Source organism: Solanum dulcamara, chromosome 8 (assembly GCF_947179165.1).
Source record: "Solanum dulcamara chromosome 8, daSolDulc1.2, whole genome shotgun sequence".
In the NCBI taxonomy this organism is placed as follows: Eukaryota; Viridiplantae; Streptophyta; class Magnoliopsida; order Solanales; family Solanaceae; genus Solanum; species Solanum dulcamara.
Window position 1 is genome coordinate 2273794 of NC_077244.1, and position 20732 is coordinate 2294525.

At 35.2% G+C, this 20732-nt stretch overlaps 2 pseudogenes; both read right to left on the reverse strand.

Annotated features, from left to right (window-relative positions):
- Positions 1-1248: 1248 nt before the first annotated feature.
- LOC129898862 (uncharacterized) lies at positions 1249-4957 on the reverse strand (annotated as a pseudogene).
- A 5411-nt stretch (positions 4958-10368) lies between these two features.
- Positions 10369-20135, reverse strand: LOC129898863 (serine/threonine-protein kinase prp4-like; annotated as a pseudogene).
- Between the last annotated feature and the right edge of the window lie 597 nt (positions 20136-20732).

Consider the following 20732-nt stretch of genomic DNA (forward strand, 5'->3'; position numbering starts at 1 on the left):
AAGCCGAGTCCAAAGAAATTTTATCGGCTAAGTTTTCATATGAATTCGTATAAGGGTCAACTTCAAACGATCATATCTCCTAGATTATAACAAATTGGGTGGACCATGACCTATCAATTAAAGGTCTTTGAGTCTTTTTTTCAACGCCATCAAGATTGCATTTTTTGGAGTTCGGAGTCAAAAATTATGACTGTTTTACCAAAGTCTATCGCTGCAGTAGGTCTTGGCGCGGCGCGCCAGCAGAGCGCCCAAAACTAGCTACAGTAGTTTGGGTGATGGCGCGACGTGCCACTATCGCTCCTGCAAGCCACTGGACTCGTTTTTTTAGTGTTTTCTTGAGAAAAGGGCATTCTGGACCTTTCCCACTCATCCTATATCTAAACCACTACATTAGGGATCACCATTTCCGTCTCCATATAAGTTTCTAAGGAGTTTTCTCTCCAAAAACACCCGAGAACGTTGAGAGCAAGAATTGGAGAAGAAGAGGCTAGAGTTCAAGTTCTTCAAGTAAGGCCATCAAATCCTTGATTTGTTCTTCAATTTAGGTATGTAAGGCTGCTCATAACATGGATTGCATTCACCCATGCGCCCTACATCTTCTTTGAGTTAACTGTTCATAGGAATTGAGTTTTCTTGATAGATTCATGTCCTAATGAGTTTTACATCTACTAACTTGATTTTGTTAGGTTGATGTTGATAAGTTGAGAAATTGATAAATGCTTCATTTCTTCATCCCCATGAACCCGAATTGATTCCTAAATTATAATATTCTTATACTATGGTTGGGTCTAAGAGTTGATTGATATGAGTTGTTATATATGTTTTTGTAAAACTTAAATATTTGAGTCTCCTTAATTGTTGATTTGGAGTCTTGATTGTGATAGAATCGATGAATTGATGAGAGTCCAAAAGAGACTTGTCGAAATGATTAAATTGAACTGATTGGATAGAGTTTTATGAGCATCGAGTCTTGGGAGGAGTGTCGAGCACCGAATTGGGTAAGAGTAAGTAATAACTCGAACCCAATAACTACGTCGCCAAACGTAGGAGAGGATTGAATCGTTAAAGTCGGATGTTTCCCAAATTTTTTTCCTGACAAGATATAACAAGTCTTCTTTTTCTTCTTTTCAAACAAAATTCAAATTTAAATTCAAGAGAAGTGATAAAAAATATTTACTATAAAAACAAGATCATCTAAAGCCACATAATAAATTTACAAAATTTGGGGTGTTACATCATCATTGTCGTTCACTTCTTCGTGATGAATGGGTGTTCTAATGCCTGAGAAACAGTGATTCTCATTAGAGGATCTAACACAGATTATTTCTATCAAATCTTTGAAGTGAGCCAACATCTTTAATTCTTCACCTGGGTCACGTGAAATTACTGAACTGATATCTTTCGGCTTCATGTTGACAATCAGCTTCCTTATAGCCTGCAAACAAATAGAAGCACATGCAAATCTTAAAAGTACAACAAAGTTATTACCATTCTTTATCATAAAGGGTTGTTTATCGGGGATTGAAAAGACGGGCTCAAGGGTCTACAAGACATACCTTCTTTGTAACATGATCCTCTTCAGTGGCGAGGAAATTGAGATCTTGGTCAAAATATTGATATGTAAATGCACCCTGTGATAAAAGAAGAACAAAGAGTATTATTATTTCCATACTAGCTATATCATGTCATTACTCATTACAAACTATAAAAGCCACCACATAATACAATCATCATAACAGAATTATCCACAGCAAATTATTGACAAGCCTATGAACTTCAAATCATAAACGTTTTCATTCAGAGAATGTCTTAAGACGAACCTTTCTAAGCATCTTCTTCGGAAATGGACCTTTCAGTTCCATATGAAGACGGAGCATGTTATTATTAGTACAACCTGGAAATAAGACTTTCCCAGCATAAAGCTCAACAAACAGCAATCTACTGACCAAATATCCATCGGATGATCGTATGACAAGCCAAGTACTGCAACAAGAAAAAATACATTAACAAACAAAACCCCAGATCCATAAAACTACTTAGGATCAAAACATTGGAGCATCAAACAAAAGAAGCAAAGTGAAAAGGAAGATCAAAAAATAATAGATGGAAAATCTTGAGAAATGATACTTACTGATCTCGGGGGCGCAGTAAAAGCGGCTCACGAGGTATGGCAAATCTTGAGAAATGATACTTACTGATCTCGAGGGCGCAGTAAAAGATGGCAAATTTCGTTTTTTCCAGCAAACATAGCATTGCCAAAGTCACAAAGCTTCAGCTTGTCTTTCACTTCATTTACCTTAACAATTAAATATAGAAAAGTCATCATAGGCATACAAAAACAAAGAAATGAAAAGATACTCTCAGCAGATGCAAAGTGGGTGAATCAGCAAGCCAGCAAAAGATACAATACTTAAAACATTTCACTTACCAAGACGTGGTCAGGTTTAATATCACAATGAAGCACGCCACAACCCTTTCGATGCTTCAAAGCACTGAAAAGTTGCTTGGCGTAAAGCCTCACAACGTCAAGGCTGAGTCCAATGTTACGCCCAAACTTCTTCTGGATCTCACGGAGATTCATCCAGAGAGACTCAAATACTAGACAAAGATGATTCCGGTACTTGAAGCTAGAGATTAAATGAACACAGTGGCGCTTGTCTTTAGGATCTGAAGCAACTAGCTTCTTCAATATGACCAACTCTTCCATATCCGCTTTATACATTATGGTACGAAATGGAGAAATTAATAGATTAACTCACATCGTTTCATTATTATGAATGATTTTTATTGCTACTTTTATCGGGTCATCGGGTATAGCCTTCAAATATTTATCCCGAACAATAGTATAAAACACGCATTTCCCATGAGCAGAAAGAATCTCATAACGGCCATCAAGAATTTCTCCGAAGCGGTATCCTGCAAAAGTCAATGAGAATTACAACATCAACTAAGACAAAAGTTACCAGCCATTACAGGAAAAGTTGACAAAAATAGGCTGAAGGATAAAGCTATTTTCTTGAGGTAACAATGTCAACTTGCAGTATGATATATCAAATAACAGAATGAAGGGACTGTCATGAGCAAATATCAAGGAAAAGGGAGAAAAAAACTAAATTTTAAAGTGTGATCAACATGCTATGAAGCAAAAGCTCAAATAAGAAGGATCCAAGCAAAATGTGAGATGATATACTCACTATAATACCCTTCCGGATCATTCCAGTTATCATGAAGACAATTGCGCTCTGTCGGCATGCCATCTCCTTTGCCCTGCAAAACGGATATAACCAGACACATGAAATCAGTTTACTTATTACAGCCTGATTTGCCAAAGAAAAGACTCTCCATAAGCACAATAAATTATTTCCCACCATTCAGTCTAAGCACGAGTACAAAAAACAGAACAATCCTCTTTTTTTCTCTCACTTATTGGTCGGGGTTTTACCTTAGAGCATACAACACAAGATAGAGGGATTCATAGAATCAATAGAGTTCAAACAGTACATGATTCCTAGATATCACACTCTAAACTGAACAGTAGTAGCAAAGGACAAAGGAAATAACCTTCAACTTGAAACATAATAAAATAAAAGCCATTTTGCAATCATCACTTTAATAAATGGCTCCTTTTTACGTTGCATTTTGTGTTCAGTAGGAAAGAAAGGAACACTCACATTTTGTTTGAATTAATATAACAATAATAATAATTTCCGAAGACGTTACCAAGACAGATTCACCGTTTTCGAAATGACAGCAGATGATTCTCCAAATATATCATCACAAAACATGTTAGCTGACCTCTCACTCTGTGAAGTGTTAAAATAGTAAGTTAATCATCATATAGAAGAAGCCAACATTTAGTAAAAACACTAAAGGAGAAAAAAGCTAAATCGTTATACTCCGGTTGATGCTGTTGGAGATATTCAATTTGTTTAGCAAGCTCTTTCACTAGCTTTTCTGTAGGAAACTGCAAAGTAATGACTAATGATCAAAAAAATAAGTTGTATTATCAGCATAAAGTATTTTTATTTTTATTTTTGAAAATTATCAGCATGCCAAAGTATTTGAGCCCAGTTGCTAGAAATTCAGTGGTCAACTATATTTAACAGGTTATTTTCAGAAGTATACAGTTCAATTCCATCCTGTTGCTTAACTCTGTCCTCATGCTCTTGTTGATGTTGTTTGAATTTTTCTATTTGTATAGGAAGCTCCTTCACTAGCTCTTTTGTTAAAAACTGCAAAGTAAAGACAATGATCAGAAAAGTAAGCTGCAATATCAGCATTTCGAAATATTATTTCATCGACTAATTTTAAAACAAACCCATAACACGGGAGAATGATTACAAGCTCACATAAATAAGTGTTGAAAGATAGGGGGAAAAGAGAATGAGGACGTATTCTAACCTGTGGTTGCTGTTGGAGACGTTCAATTTGTTTCTCAAGCTTCTTCACTAGCTCTTCTACTCCTCTGTTGAAAACTGCAAAGTAATGACTTATGATTAGAAGAAATAAGTTGCATTATCAGCATCCCAAAATATTTGAACCCAATAGGGAAGTATTTCATCAACTAATTCTAAAACAAACCCCTAACAAAAGGAAAAAGTATTAAGATCTCCCAGAAATTAGTGTGGAAGATAAATAAAACAAAAAGAAGAATGGTATCACCAGAAAAGAAAAACCCATTTGAATCTCAGGGTCAAGTGAACACACCTACCTCTGGAGTAGCCTGTCCCAATCCACCGGCTCCAGAAGCCTTCTCTTCAACATTATTACCACCTCGCGAAGGTGATTTCCCAAAACAAAATGTTGGCTCATCAACATGGACATTTGCACCATTGGTTGGACCATCAATGGGCTCTGGTACAACACTATCTCCAGCTAAAGGCTTCTTAGCAGAGAGAGAGAGAGAGACATGCAGAGGAACAACAGAGAAAATAGCTCTGAAGAGGCTCAGGTGCATTTACAATCTTCATAAAATCTTAAGTGGAGACAATATCCAACTCAAATCCTAAATTATATAACACGCACATTTAAGAGTTCGGATCCAAAATTAAAATACATTAAGAAAGTAGGAACTTGGCAGTTAAATTGATTAGCAAAATTAGGTTATTAATTAGTCAACAACAACAACAACAACATACCCAGTATAATCCCCAAGTAGAATTTGGAGAGGGTAGGATGTACGCCTACCTTACCCCAACCTTTGTAAGGTAGAGAAGTTGTTTCAGGTAGACCCTCATCTCAAAAAAAATTGGAACACAACCAACCAAGGACCCTTCCCTCTTTAGATAGAGCTCTATAACAGGCAAAAAGAAATATAGCAAAACTGAATTGAATTATATTTTACAAAAATCACAGGTCAAATTGTCGCGCCCCGAGAGGGTACCCTAGGCGTGGCCGGCACTCAGAAACCATTTCTGGCTTCCGAGAGAACCACTTGGTCTCATTTCTTATTTATTCATCAGCGGAAGACTTAAGAATACTAATGTGGGCTTGTCATAATCAAAGGAAAAATAGATAATTCTTATAAGAAGTAGTTTCTAAGGAGAACTACTTCGATTACATCATCAGACTCTGTCTATGAAGCCTCTAATACTCTTAGATGGTGCCAATGACATGTCCATGGCTACCTCAAAAGAAACATCATACTCAACAATAATAAAAGGATAAGGAGTTCCTTCGAATACAAGAAGGACTCACCAAATAGCTGAAAAGAAATGATCTTCAACGATGCGCCTGTTGAGGATCTCTAACACCTGTATCTGCATCATAAAACGATGCAGGTCGAATGACGTCAGTACGTGGAATGTACGAGTATGTAAAATGGCAGGAAGGTAAGGACAGATATCAAGAAACTCCTCTCAGCTCAGAACTCAACATCATCTCAACATGAATATGTAATGCAAGTTTAAAAAAATAATAAAAATAATAGTAATAAGCAATGCTTACTCAGTTGGGAGTTTCTCTAACCGACAACCATCACTTATGAGCTAGCGATGATACAACGAAGCGATGTCGTTGCCACATCCATCCAATACCTTGCCAAGGTAAAGGACATCACCATCTTGGATCCATTCATCAAAGTCCTCTTTTTGGGACTTAAGAGGCATAGCCTCCATCCTACGATGGCTACGTAGTTCTGGGGTTTGAGTCAATTAAACTCTTACCCAACTCGGTGCTCAATACTACTCCCAAAATATGTGCTCATATTAAACTCATCATCTAGTCTCATTGGACTTTAATTTAAATCATCAAACTCATCTCATTTCATGTTCATCAATCATTATACTTCCAAAAACATCATTTACATCTCATCAAAACATCTTGCTCAAAATATCATTTTTTCTCAAATTCATTCAAATTCAACTCTTTTACTCTTTCAAAACTCAATAAAATACATATATAGTATTAATTCATATAACTCTCTTTTTATCAATAAAAATAATAAAAAGCCAACATCTTTACTCAAAACATATGTAAAAATATTCATGAACATCAAATCAATTAGAATTCATGGGAAAGTAGCCATGAACAATAATTCCAATAATATGAGAGATAACAATATTAATATTAATGCATAAATATATCAAACTCAATAGAAGAAGAATTAATTCATCTAGAATTCAAGATTTGAATAAAACTCAACTATAACTCAATTATAATAAATTTAAATATTGGGCGCATGGACGAACTCAATTCAATGCTATGAAAGCCTTACATACCTTAAATCCGAAGGTTTACTCCGAATTGGAATACTCTTGGATCCCTAGCCTTTTCTCCTCGCCGGAGCGTTTTGTGTACTACCCGGAGTATAAGAATAACCGGAGTAGTATTTTTATACTACTAAAACTAAAACTATATTTGAGAAGAAGTATATAGAGAGAAGAAATGCTTAGGAAAGCTTGATGAATAAAATGAGGAAATAAGGTGGGTATTTATAGGTGGGAAAGAGGGACCTAACAATAAATAAAATAATTATAAAGAAAAATCTGAAAATTTAATGGAATATATTGATGTCATGGATGATGTTAAATGGAGGACAATTTATGTCATGCATGATGTCAAATGCATCTAGATGTTTCCATGGTAGGTAAGATGAGTTCTTTTTAACAGAATACTCATTTTCGAAGCTACGTTTGAATAAGATAAATTCCTTATTAGGATTTGGTTTCTTCATAAAAATTGTAGATATGGAAGTCTAGTTTCTTTATTGATTTGTGGTAGCCATGAATATGTCATTGTCACCTTTTAGATTGTTGATAGAGGCTTCATAGACTAGAGTGTGGATGATGTTGATTTGTTTCGTTTTGACTAGTTTCATTCTTACTAGTTGTTGATTGGATATGTGGTTGACCTTTGGCCTTACTTATGAATAGTATTCTTGTGAGTTGAGTCTTCCGTTGATAGAATTTAACTGAATGAAAGTATGATTGGACCAAGTGGTTCGCTTAAAGGCCAGCAATGGTTTTCGAGTGTCGGTCACGTCTAGGGTACCTTCCCGGGGCGATACACGTTTTGGCTTTGTTGTCTCCGGAATAGACTTGTTTGTATCCCCTAAATACCATGCATGCGATATTTTCCAAGGACTTTTTTCCTTCAAATCTTTCTTTCTAATTTTCTGCATAACGTGTCACCAGATAATCGCATCAAGCACATTCTAGTCGTTGATTAGACTGGTATGGCATCCATGCAGATGTTGTCTATGCTGTTGCAAGTGAACATTGGGATGAGCTGAACCGTTTAAATTCTACATATAAGGAGGTCATTAGATGTTGATGGAAAGAAATATGCTTGGGTCTACTGTTTGGAAGGAGACCTTTCAAAATTTGACTTTACCTCTCTTTGGTAAACTTTTTAATTCTTTGTACCTATTTGCATTGTTAAGGGGAGCCTTGGTTCAAAAGTAAAAATTATTGTCGTGTGACGAAGAGGTCATAGGTTCAAACTGCAGAACACAACCTTTTTTTCATCAAATTTTGATTAAGCTTCTGCACGGATTGCCCTTATTTCAGGATGGTCTTTAAGTTTTGCTCTTGCTTTTCATAGTTAAAGAATATATGACATAGTTTTGCAACTTGTCCGTGAAAAGTTCCGTAGGAATAAAGTATGCATAATTATTGTGAGCTGTCAAGCTTTTCTTCTGAAGTTTCTCTTCTACAAACATCAGAAGCTTTTCCTATACACTGCAGTTAAGCCACCATCATGGTCTATCTGCATGAACTTCAGCTTCCCTGTCAAAAGAGAATCATAAGAAATTATGTCATGAATAATTGAGTTTTGAGAAACAAAAGCAATATACATTCAAGATTCAGCAAATCATCTATTTTCCTTTATATTTGTCTCCCCCACTTGCAACCTTTTTATACTACTCAATGTGTGACAAAATCGAATAGCCCCACCTTTAAAAACCCTTCGAGACCTCCTTAACTCATCTCTCCCATTCAAAACTTGCTTTCCTTAGTCTCTCTAATGTTTTCATGCTACCAAAGCCTCTCATTCTGCCACCACTCCCCTTTTACTAGAGATCCTTCTTTAGTGATCTCATCCATTATTTCCTTGACATGCCGAAGGCACCATCTCAGTTCACTATTACTTCCATGACTAGTTATTTTGCCATTTTTACAAACCCACCCTGCTAAAGTTTTGCTTTCTCATAAAGTACATGGTTACTAGTTGTGACGCAATACAAACTACACTCGATATGGAACTTAATATTAGGAATAGAACATATATATTGGTAGCACCAACATTTGGATCAATTTCCCCTACCATTTCCTTATTAGCCATTTTGGTCTCGTTATCCCACAAATCACCCCACAAAAATGTCATTATCATCTTTTCACTTGTGCTCGACAAGCTAATTGCTAATTTTATCTTAAAACTTCTTTTTGTTAGTATTGATCTAGTTATGTACTCATCTACACCCACAAAAATTACATTGTCATCTTCTCAATTGTGCTCGACAAGTTAATTGCTATTATTGTCATAATACTCTTTTTTGTGAGTATTGATTCCTTAATGGTCAATGTTCAACAAAGTAAGCAAACTAGCTGACAGCCTGTTCAAAGGGTACAAAATGAAAAATCAACGATATTATTGCAATCGGCAACTCTATTAGTGCTTTAGTACAAAACCTGAAGTTCACAAAGGTGTTTTTAAAATCACAAAGAAACCGATTCTATGTCAATTCTAAAGAAAGGAAGAGCCTCTCTCTTGCACCCATTCATTAGGGTGCACTAATGTTGGAATAATAGTTCAAAATATCCTTTTTAGACTCCAACCCCCAATCTCCTTCCTAAGATTCACATCAAAGAAGCCTCTGATTCAAGTGGCAAGTCACGTCTTTCACATAAAAATCTAACCAAGAAAGTCAATTTTATGAAATTAAATCAATACTCTTAAGATGATTTTCACAACCCAAAATAACTCTATACTTAGACATCCAACAATCATTATAAGCACAAAGTAAGGGATGGTACCAAGTGTGAGATTTTGTTCTTCAAAATGAACAAAATAGAGTAAGGCTTTTCAATAAAGAAAGCTGAATACTTTTATTTAAACCAAGAATTGAATCAATTAAAACCCTGAGGGTATGGCCAAATGGTCAATGAAGTGACAAACATGAGGTATCAGGTTTTAGATCTCAGTAGAGGCAAAACACTATGTGATTTCTTCTCATCTAAATCTTGGTGGATTGAGTTACCCAGTACTAGGTGATATTAGTGGAGGTGCATATAAAATTGGGAGACAAGAGGTCATGATAGCTATTGTGACTTTAACGTATTCATAACCCAACTACAAAATTGTACACTCAATGATAGCTAATTTATCCAAGTGTCCAAGAGTCAAGACATACTTTCTAGCAACAAAATCAATATGACAACAACAACATCAACATACCTAATGTAATCCACACGTGAGTTTTGGGAAGGTTATAGTGTACGTTGACCTTACCTCTACCTTGGGAGGTAGAGAGGTCATTTCTGATATCTTAGCAAAATAAATTAAAAGGAAAATTCAAGTTTATGTGCAAACGACGAAGCTTTAGTGTTCCAAAAGCTCAAACAAACATCAAGTATAGATCCTCAAAGCAAATAATCAAGCAATTATGTCGACCTCCTTAGCTCGAGTAAGTAGCTTTAGTACCTTAATACACAACCAAACACCCACTAAGGGTTTGAAATCTGAAGATGTTTAAAGAAATCATGATGAATATCAACAAGATATAACAAGTCTTCTTTTTCTTCTTTTCAAACAAAATTCAAATTTAAATTCAAGAGAAGTGATAAAAAATATTTACTATAAAAACAAGATCATCTAAAGGCACATAATAAATTTACAAAATTTGGGGTGTTACATCATCATTGTCGTTCACTTCTTCGTGATGAATGGGTGTTCTAATGCCTGAGAAACAGTGATTCTCTTTAGAGGATCTAAGACAAAGATTCTCTCCATCAAATCTTTGAAGTGAGCCAACATCTTTAATTCTTCACCTGGGTCACGTGAAATTACTGAACTGATATCTTTTGGCTTCATGTTGACAATCAGCTTCCTTATAGCCTGCAAACAAATAAAAGCACATGCAAAACTTAAAAGTACAACAAAGTTATTACCATTCATTATCATAAAGGGTTGTTTATCAGGGATTGAAAAGATGGGCTCAAGGGTCTACAAGACATACCATCTTTGTAACATGATCCTCTTCAGTGGCGAGGAAATTGAGATCTTCGTCAAAATGTTGATATGTAAATGCACCCTGTGATAAAAGAAGAACAAAGAGTATTATTGTTTCCATACTAGCTATATCATGCCATTACTCATTACAAACTATAAAAGCCGCTACATAATACAATCATCATAACAGAATTATCCATGGCAAATTATTGACAAGACTATGAACTTCAAATGTTAAACGTTTTCATTCAGAGAATATCTTAAGACGAACCTTTCTAAGCATCTTCTTCGGAAATGGACCTTTCAGTTCCATATGAAGACGGAGCATGTTATTATTAGTACAACCTGGAAATAAGACTTTCCCAGCATAAAGCTCAACAAACAGCAATCTACTGACCAAATATCCATCGGATGATCGTATGACAAGCCAAGTACTGCAACAAGAAAAAATACATTAACAAACAAAACCCCAGATCCATAAAACTACTTAGGATCAAAACATTGGAGCATCAAACAAAAGAAGCAAAGTGAAAAGGAAGATCAAAAAATAATAGATGGCAAATCTTGAGAAATGATACTTACTGAACTCGGGGGCGCAGTAAAAGCGGCTCACGAGGTATGGCAAATCTTGAGAAATGATACTTACTGATCTCGGGGGCGCAGTAAAAGATGGCAAATCACGTTTTTTCCAACAAACATAGCATTGTCAAAGTCACAAAGCTTCAGCTTGTCTTTCACTTCATTTACCTTAACAATTAAATATAGAAAAGTCATCATAGGCATACAAAAACAAAGTAATGAAAAGCTACTCTCAGCAGATGCAAAGTGAGTGAATCAGCAAGCCAGCAAAAGATACAATACTCAAAACATTCCACTTACCAAGATGTTGTCAGGTTTAATATCACAATGAGGCACGCCACAACTCTTTCGATGCTTCAAAGCACTGAAAAGTTGCTTCGCATAAAGCCTCACAACGTCAAGGCTGAGTCCAATGTTACGCCCAAACTTCTTCTAGATCTCATGGTGATTCATCCAGAGAGACTCAAATACTAGACATAGATGATTCTGGTACTTGAATCTAGAGATTAAATAAACACAGCGGCACTTGTCTTTAGGATCTGAAGCAACTAGCTTCTTCAATATGACCAACTCTTCCATACCTTCTTTATACTTGATGAGTAGAAACAACAAAAATAGGCCACCAAAACAAGCAAGGTTGGTACGAAATGGAGAAATTAATAGATTAACTCACATCGTTTCATTATTATGAATGATTTTTATTCCTACTTTTCTCGGGTCACCGGGTATATACTTTAAATATTTATCCCAAACAATAGTATAAAACACGCCTTTCCCATGACCAATAAGAATCTCATAACGGCCATCAAGAATTTCTCCGAAGCGGTATCCTGCAAAAGTCAATGAGAATTAGAACATCAACTAATACAAAAGTTACCAGCCATTACAGGAAACGTTGACAAAAATAGGCAGAAAGATAAAGCTATTTTCTTGAGGTAGCAATGTCAACTTGCAGTATGATATATCAAATAACAGAATGAAGGGACTGTCATGAGAAAATATCAAGGAAGAGGGAGAAAAAAAACCAAATTTAAAAGTGTGATCAACATGCTCTGAAGTAAAAGCTCAAATAAGAAGGATCCAATCAAAATGTGAGATGAAATACTTACTATAATACCCTTCCGGATCATTCCAGTTATGATGAAGACAATTGCGCTCGGTCGGCATGCCATCTCCTTTACCCTGCAAAACGGATATAACTAGACACATGAAATCAGTTTACTTATTACAGCCTGATTTGCCAAAGAAAAGACTCTCCATAAGCACAATATATTATTTCCCACCATTCAACCTAAGCACAAGTACAAAGAACAATCCTCTTTTTTTCTCTCACTTATTGGCCGGGGTTTTACCTTGGAGCATATATCACAAGATAGAGGGATTCATGGAATCAATAGAGTTCAAACAATACATGATTCCTAGATATCACACTCTAAACTAAACAGTAGTGGCAAAAACTGCCACCAAGTAATACAGTCCTACAATATGGACAAAGGAAATAACCTTCAACTTGAAACATAATAAAATAAAAGCCATTTTACAGTCATCACTTCAATAAATGGCTCTTTTTTACGTTGCATTTTGGGTTCAGTAGGAAAGAAAGGGACACTCACATTTTGTTTGAATTAATATAACAATAATAATAATTTTCGACGACGTTACCAAGACAGATTCACCATTTTCGAAATGGCATCAGGTGATTCTCCAAATATATCGTCACAAAACATGTTAGCCGACCTCGCACTCTGTGAAGTGTTAAAAGAGTAAGTCAATCATCAGATAGAAGAAGCCAGCATTTAGGAAAAAACACTAAAGGAGAAAAAAGCTAAATTGTTATACTCCGGTTGATGCTGTTGGAGATATTCAATTTATTTAGCAAGCTCTTTCACTAGCTCCTCTATAGGAAACTGCAAAGTAATGACTAATGATCAGAAAATAAGTTGTATTATCAGCGTAAAGTATTTTTATTTTTATTTTTGGGAATTATCAGCATGCCAAAGTATTTGACCCCATTTGCTAGAAATTCAGTGGTCAACTATATTTCATAGGTTATTTTCAGAAGTATTCAGTCAAATTCCAACCTGTTACTTAACTCCGTCCTCATGCTCCTGTTGATGTTGTTTGAATTTTTCTATTTGTATAGGAAGCTCCTTCACTAGATCTTCTGTTAAAAACTGCAAAGTAATGACTATGATCAGAAAACGTAAGCTGCAATATCAGTATTTCGAAGTATTATTTCATCGACTAATTTTAAAACAAACCCATAACACAGGAGAATGATTACAAGCTCACATAATTAAGTGTTGAAAGATAGAGGGAAAAAAGAGAATGAGCACGTATTCTTACCTGTGGTTACTGTTGGAGACGTTCAATTTGTTTCTCCAGCTTCTTCACTAGCTCCTCTAGCTCCTCTGTTGAAAACTACAAAGTAATGACTTATGATCAGAAGAAATAAGCCGCATTATCAGCATCCCAAAATATTTGAACCCAATGGGGATGTATTTCATCAACTAATTCTAAAACAAACCCCTAACAAAAGGGGAAAGTATTAATATCTCCCAGAAATTAGTGTGGAAGATAAATAAAATAAAAACAAGAATGGCATCAACAGAAAAGAAAAACCCATTTGAATCTCACGGTAAAGTGAATACACCTACCTCTGGAGTAGCCTATCCCAGTCCACCAGCTCCAAAAGCCTTCTCTTCAGCATTATAACCACCTCGCGAAGGTGATTTCTGTCACGCCCCGGGAGGGTACCTTAGACGTGGACGGCACTCAGAAACCATTATCCCAAGCGAACCACTTGACCGATCACACATCTGTTCATTCAATCAATCAGTGAAAGACTTAAAATAAAGAGATAATTAGGTGGACAATCCCAATCAACAATCTAACTCAATAAAGAAAGGCCAAGGGCCAACAAGTCGAACTTCAATCTATTTCATTAAATAGTTTGACAAAAACAAATCAAGAAAATAAAATACTCAATCGATCCATCATTATCTAGTCTATGAAGCCTCTATCACTATTATCTAATTGGTGCCAATGAAAGGTTCATATCTACCTCAAATCAGAATGAAAAGACTAAACTCGACGCAAGAATAACGTAAATGGTATCCTCCAAATGTAGGGGAGGACTCATGTAACACCCAAGAATTTTTTTCTGCAAAGATTCGAATATTTCTTCACGTGAGTGTAGACTCGGACCGGAGGACTTGTAATTTTACACATGAGTTAGGATTAATTCCTAAGTAATTGAAGTGTGTTAGATCTGTTTAGGGGTCATAAGGGACCTCTAACGCCAAGTTGAGTCCAAAGAACTCCAATCGATTAAGTTTTCGGACGAGTTAGTATAAGGGTCAACTTCGAACGACCATATCTCCTAAAATAGGATGAATTGGGTGGACCATAACCTATCAAATTAAAAGTCTTTGAGTCTTCTTTCCAACGCCGCCAAGATTGTAAATTTTGGAGGTCAGAGTCAAAAGATATGACTATCCTAAGACGGACTGGTACTGCAGGAATTTCAGGCCTGGGTTGTAACTGCAGGAAACCTGGGCTTGGCGCCGCAGTGGCGCGATGCGCCACTATCGCGCCATGAAACAGCTTTAGTAGTTTGGTCCCTGGCGCGACGCACCACTATTAGGCTTGCAGGGTTTTCAAGCCTATTTCCCAAAACCCAAAAAATTAGGCTTGGCGCTGTAAGGGCGCGACGCACCACTATCGCGCCATGAAATAGACTCAGTAGTTTGGTCCCTGGCGCAACGCGCCACTATCGCACCAAGAGTGTTTTTGGACCATTTTTCAGTTCCTCTCTCTCTCTCTAAAAAGCCCTAGAAAATCTCCCTCTCTTCTTCTTTAAATCCTCCTACAACAAAGACTGCCTTCAAGAGCTTCAAGACTTCAAGCCTTCCATTGAAGACCTAACATCAAGGTTTCTTCAAAGTCTTCAAGCAAGGTATGTAAGGCTAACCTAAAATATGGATTTAGTTCTTCCATATGCCCATAGATGTGTTGGATAGGAGTTGTGAAAGATTTAAACCTTCTAGGAAGGTTTTCTTGAAATTTTTCCTAAACCCTAGAATATATTTATATACTAGAATTGATGGATGATTTCATGACTTGAGTTACTAAATGGTTATCTTTCATATTATAGACTACAAATGAATTGTTGTATATAAATTAATATATATTGATGGTATTCTTGAGTTGAGTTTTGTTGAGAGTATGGGTTCATGTTTCATTCATATGAACCCAAGATGAGATTTCTTTTGTCATAATTGTCTTAAGGTTGAGATGGATGGTTTTGTGTATATATGTATTGATTGGAATGAAAAGAATGAATTGGATAGTTAAGAATGTCCCTTTGTTTCTATAATTTGAACATAGGACTAAAATGAAAATTGTGGATCAGATGTTTGATAATGGTGTGATGATAATATTTGATAATGATGTGATGATAATATTTGATAATGATGTTTTGATGATGGTGTAATAATGATGCGAATGACGATGTTTTGATAATGGTGTGAGTGATGATGTGAATGGTGGTTATTTACCATATGTAGAATGATTGATGAAGAGGGTATGTTGATGACGATGTTTGAGGTGAAATGGATTGGAGTCTAATGTGATTGTGTGACATGTGATTTGCATAATTTGATTTGATTGGAGTCATATGAGTATAAATTATGGTTTGAGGAGTTTTAAATAAATGATTTGCGAACATTTTTGCATAAACTATTTATACACTATTTTGAGTTTGAAGAATGACTATTTTCATCTTCGATTTAAAAGGAGTTTAAGCACGAGTTGAGTCTGAGAAGTCTTTTAATTATTTTGAACATTAGTATGTTGAGTATAAACGAGTTGAGCATTTGTACATAACAATGTCTATTTTGAGTATGTGTATTTGGAGTATAAATGAGTTGAACATTTTTTTGTCATAAAAATGTCTATTTTGAGATTGTATCCAGTTTAAAGAGAAGAGTTTGATGATTGAGATGAGTCGATTTGAAAGAAGGTCCAATGAGGCCAGATTTGATTTGAGTTTTGAAAAGAGTCCAATGAGGCTAAATGAGTTGATTTGAAAGAGTCCAATGAGACTAAATGAGTATTTTGAGTATCTTACTCACTTGATAGATATGAGCATATTGAGTCTTGGAAGGAGTATCGAGCACCGAATTGGGTAAGAGTATAGTCCATACTCGAACCTATAAACTACGTCGCCAAACATAGGAGGGAATTAAACCATTAAAGTCGGATGCTTCTCATGGGATCGAACCGTTAAAGTTGGATATTTCCCAAATTATTGTTCTGACATGATAGGACTTGATTGGTTATGGATCCATGAATGTTGATTCGTTCTTACCCTGGCAAGGTATGAACGGATGTGGCAACAACGTCGGCTTGTTGTACTATCACTCGCTCATATGGTGATAGTTGTTGGTTAGAGAAACTCCCAATTGAATGGATTGTGTTTGATATGATTGGTTTTATTGTGATTGTAGATGATTGAGTTTAATTGTAAAACATTGCATAATTTAATTTGCATATTTATTGAGTTGAGTCCTTTGAGTTGATTGTCGAGTTGATTGTTGAGTTGATTGTTGAGTGGATTGTGTATGATTGGATTGGATTAGGTGATGTGTGATGGATTGAATTAAAGGATATGTGATTGGATAGTGTACGATTGGGTTGGGTTGGATTAGATGATATGTGATTAGGTTGAATAGAAGGGTATATGATTGGATTGGATCGGATCGTGTATGACCGGATTGAACCGATTGTATACGATTGGATTGAATCGTATGATATATGATTGGATTGAACTGTATTGTATATGATTGGATTGGATTGTATTGTATGATGTGTGATTGGTCTTTGTCTAAAAATGTATTCTTACTTTAGACTTATGACTCCTTATTTGAGTCTCTCTTACCTTTCTGATTTGAGATACTTGGACCGATGTTATTCTTCCTTGAGGTATATTTCATTCTGTCATATTACATACTCGTACATTCCATGTACTGACATCCATTTGGATCTGCATCGTTTCATGATGCAGAGACAAGTTTAAGAGATCGTCAATAGAAGCACCATTGAGGATCTATTCACACTCAGCGTATTGGTGAGTCCTCCCCTACATTCGGAGGACACCGCTTATGTTATTCTTGCGTCGAGTTAGCTCTTTTCATTTTGATTTGAGGTAGCCATGAACATGTCATTGGCACCAATTAGATAGTAGTGATAGAGGCTTCATAGACTAGATAGTGATGGGTTGATTGAGTATTTCTTTCCTTGAATTATTCTTGTCAAACTATTTTGATGACAAATATTGGAGTTGATTTGTTGGCCCATGGCCTTTATTCTTTGAGTTAGATTGATGATTTTAGTTGTCCGCCAAATATTCTCTTTATTTTAAGTCTTCCGCTGATTGAATGAATGAACGGATGTGTGATCAGGCTATGTGGTTCGCTTGGGAGCCAGAAATGGTTTCTGAGTGCCGATCACGTCTAGGTACCCTCTTGGGCGTGACAACTCACCAATAACCTGAGTGTGAACAGATCCTCAATGGAGCACCCATTGATGATCTCTTAAACCTGTCTCTGCATCATGAAACGATACAGGTCCAAATGGACGTCAGTACATGGAATGTACGAGTATGTAATATGACAGAATAAAACATACATCAAGGTAGAATAATATCAGTTCATATATCTCAAATCAGAAAGATAAGAGAAACTCAATCAAGGTGTCATAAGTCTAAAGTAAGAACACATTTTAGACAGAAAACAATCATATATAATCCAATCCAATCATATACCATCCAATCCAATCCAATCATATACAATCCGATCCAATCCAATCATGTACAATCTAATTCAATCCAATAATTTACAATTCAATCACATACCATCCAATCCAATCTAATCATATTCAATCCAATCCAATCCAATCATGTACAATCCAATCTAATCGCTTACATTCCAATCACATACCATCCAATCCAATCCAATCATATACAATCAACTCAACAATAAAGTCAAAGGACTCAACTCAATAGATATGCAAATTAGAATTTACCAATGTTTTACAATTCGACTCAATTTTCTACAATCACAATCAAACCAATTAGTTGGACCATCAATGGGCTCTGGTAAAACACTATCTCCAGCTATAGGCTTCTCAGTAGAGAGAGAGAGAGAGAGAGAAAGACATGCGGAGGAACAACAGAGAAAATAGCTCTGAAGAGGCTCAGGTGCATTTACAATCTTCATAAAATCTTAAGTGGAGACAATATCCAACTCAAATCCTAAATTATATAACACGCACGTTTAAGAGTTTGGATCCAAAATTAAAATACATTAAGAAAGCAGGAACTTGGCAGTTAAATTGATGAGCAAAACTGGGTTATTAATTAGTCAACAACAACAACAGCATACCCAGTATAATCGCCAAGTAGAATTTGGAGAGGGTAGGATGTACGTCTGCCCTACCCCAACCTTTGTGAGGTAGAGAAGTTGTTTCAGGTAGACCCTCATCTCAAAAGAAATTGGAACACAACCAACCAAGGACCCTTCCCTCTTTAGATAGAGCTCTACAACAGGCAAAAATAAATATAGCAAAACAGAATTGAATTATATTTTACAAAAATCACAACTTACCATTGTCTCCGGATTGAGTAGCTTGGTCCTTCTGTGAAGGCTGATTCTTATACTTTTCAAGAATAGCTTGCCTGCGTCTTCTGCTCTCCTTCTTAATTCTAGCAAGTTCTTCTTCTTCTTCTTCCTGTTGAGCAAGTTGGAAAGCAATTTTTTCCTGGTAGTCCTCTTGTACAACTTCATCTCTGCAATGAGAGAAACAAAAACCAGTATCAGAAACAAGAAACTAAATACATTGACTAGTTTTTTAAAATAGAAGAAAACCATAGAATTGCCAATACCTTTTAGGTTTCTCACTCTCTGTCTCTTCAGTTTTTTGCTTTTCAGATTTTACAAGATCAACTGTTCCATCCCTCTCAACGTCAGTCTCATAACATCTATTACGTCTATGGTAAGCATGATCATCGTCGTCAAGGTCATCATAGTCCCTGAAATGTCCATTTCTATCACCATCCAAGTTACTTGTTTATCTTTCCCTTTACACCTCATATGCATCATCTTGCTTGTGAGACTTATGAGACTCCTCTAAAATACTTTCGGATTGCAATCCTCCTCTATGAGACTTGTTAACTTGCCCCTCTTCATCATAAGAAGACCACGCCTCAATGTAATCAAAGCTCAGTATGAGAATAGGTAATTATCATGTCTCGCGTTGTTGTGCAACATATTAATAATTTGATATGTTGTCATAGAATTTTTTTAATATTTAAAAATAATTTGATTTTAAATTTTCTATATCATCCTTCATGAGATGATTATAATTACATGATCATATATGAATTGCTTTAAAATACATGTTCCAGAATTTTCTTTATTAAATTCCACTCTCAGCAATATATTATCACATAAATTAAAATATTTTTAGTAATTATAAGTTTCCCAAAAACATCAACAATGAGGAAAGTGTATAAACCAATTTTGAGGTTTTCAAACTAAAAGCATATTTTTACACATATATTCCTACTTCTATTTTGTACTTTAATTAAAAAAGAATAAAATGTATAAAACCTAAAGAGTTTTAATACAACAACATGGATTTTTTTCCCTTTAATATTGAAGACTAAAGAGATATATGTGCATGTAAGTGATTTCTTAAATACATCCACGTAATATTGCTTATGTTGATTGTGAATAATATTGAATTTTTTAAAAATACTAATAAACATAAAGTTTCGACTTAGAGCAACAAATCTCAACATTTGTTCTATTAAATCACTCCATTCGTTCATATTTTACTTATTTATATTTGATTTAGTACATTCTTTAAAAAAATAATAGAAAAAATTATTATATCACTCCTAATTATTATAAGTCATCTTACTCATTAAAAATTGAATTGAAAATAACTAATACTTAATAATAAAATATAAGATAGACACAAAGAAATGAAAAGAAATGAAAAGGTTAAAGAGCCATGAAGAATAAGGGGGAAGAAATGAAATCATATAAAAGTACATAATTGAGTGGTTAAAATGTCTAATAAATTGGTTTATATTTTAAATATTCATTACACTTTGCCTCTCATTATTTTACAAGCCTTATTGAGTTTCTTCTTACCCCGTGGTTGTATGTTATTTTAAATTTAATTTTATATAAAAAATTCTTGTTCTTGCCAAGTCAATTGAAGATTTATCTAAAAAAAAAGTAATCTTCTAAGATATATGGTTAATACTTCTAAGTAAGTGACTTGAAATCGTTGTTTGGGACGGACCTTCGAATAAAAGACTATTTTTATTTTTTGAGTTGATATAGTTATTTCTAAGATAGATTTTAGTTTTATTGAAATCTTAAAGCTAAATTTATATTTGAAAATCAAAA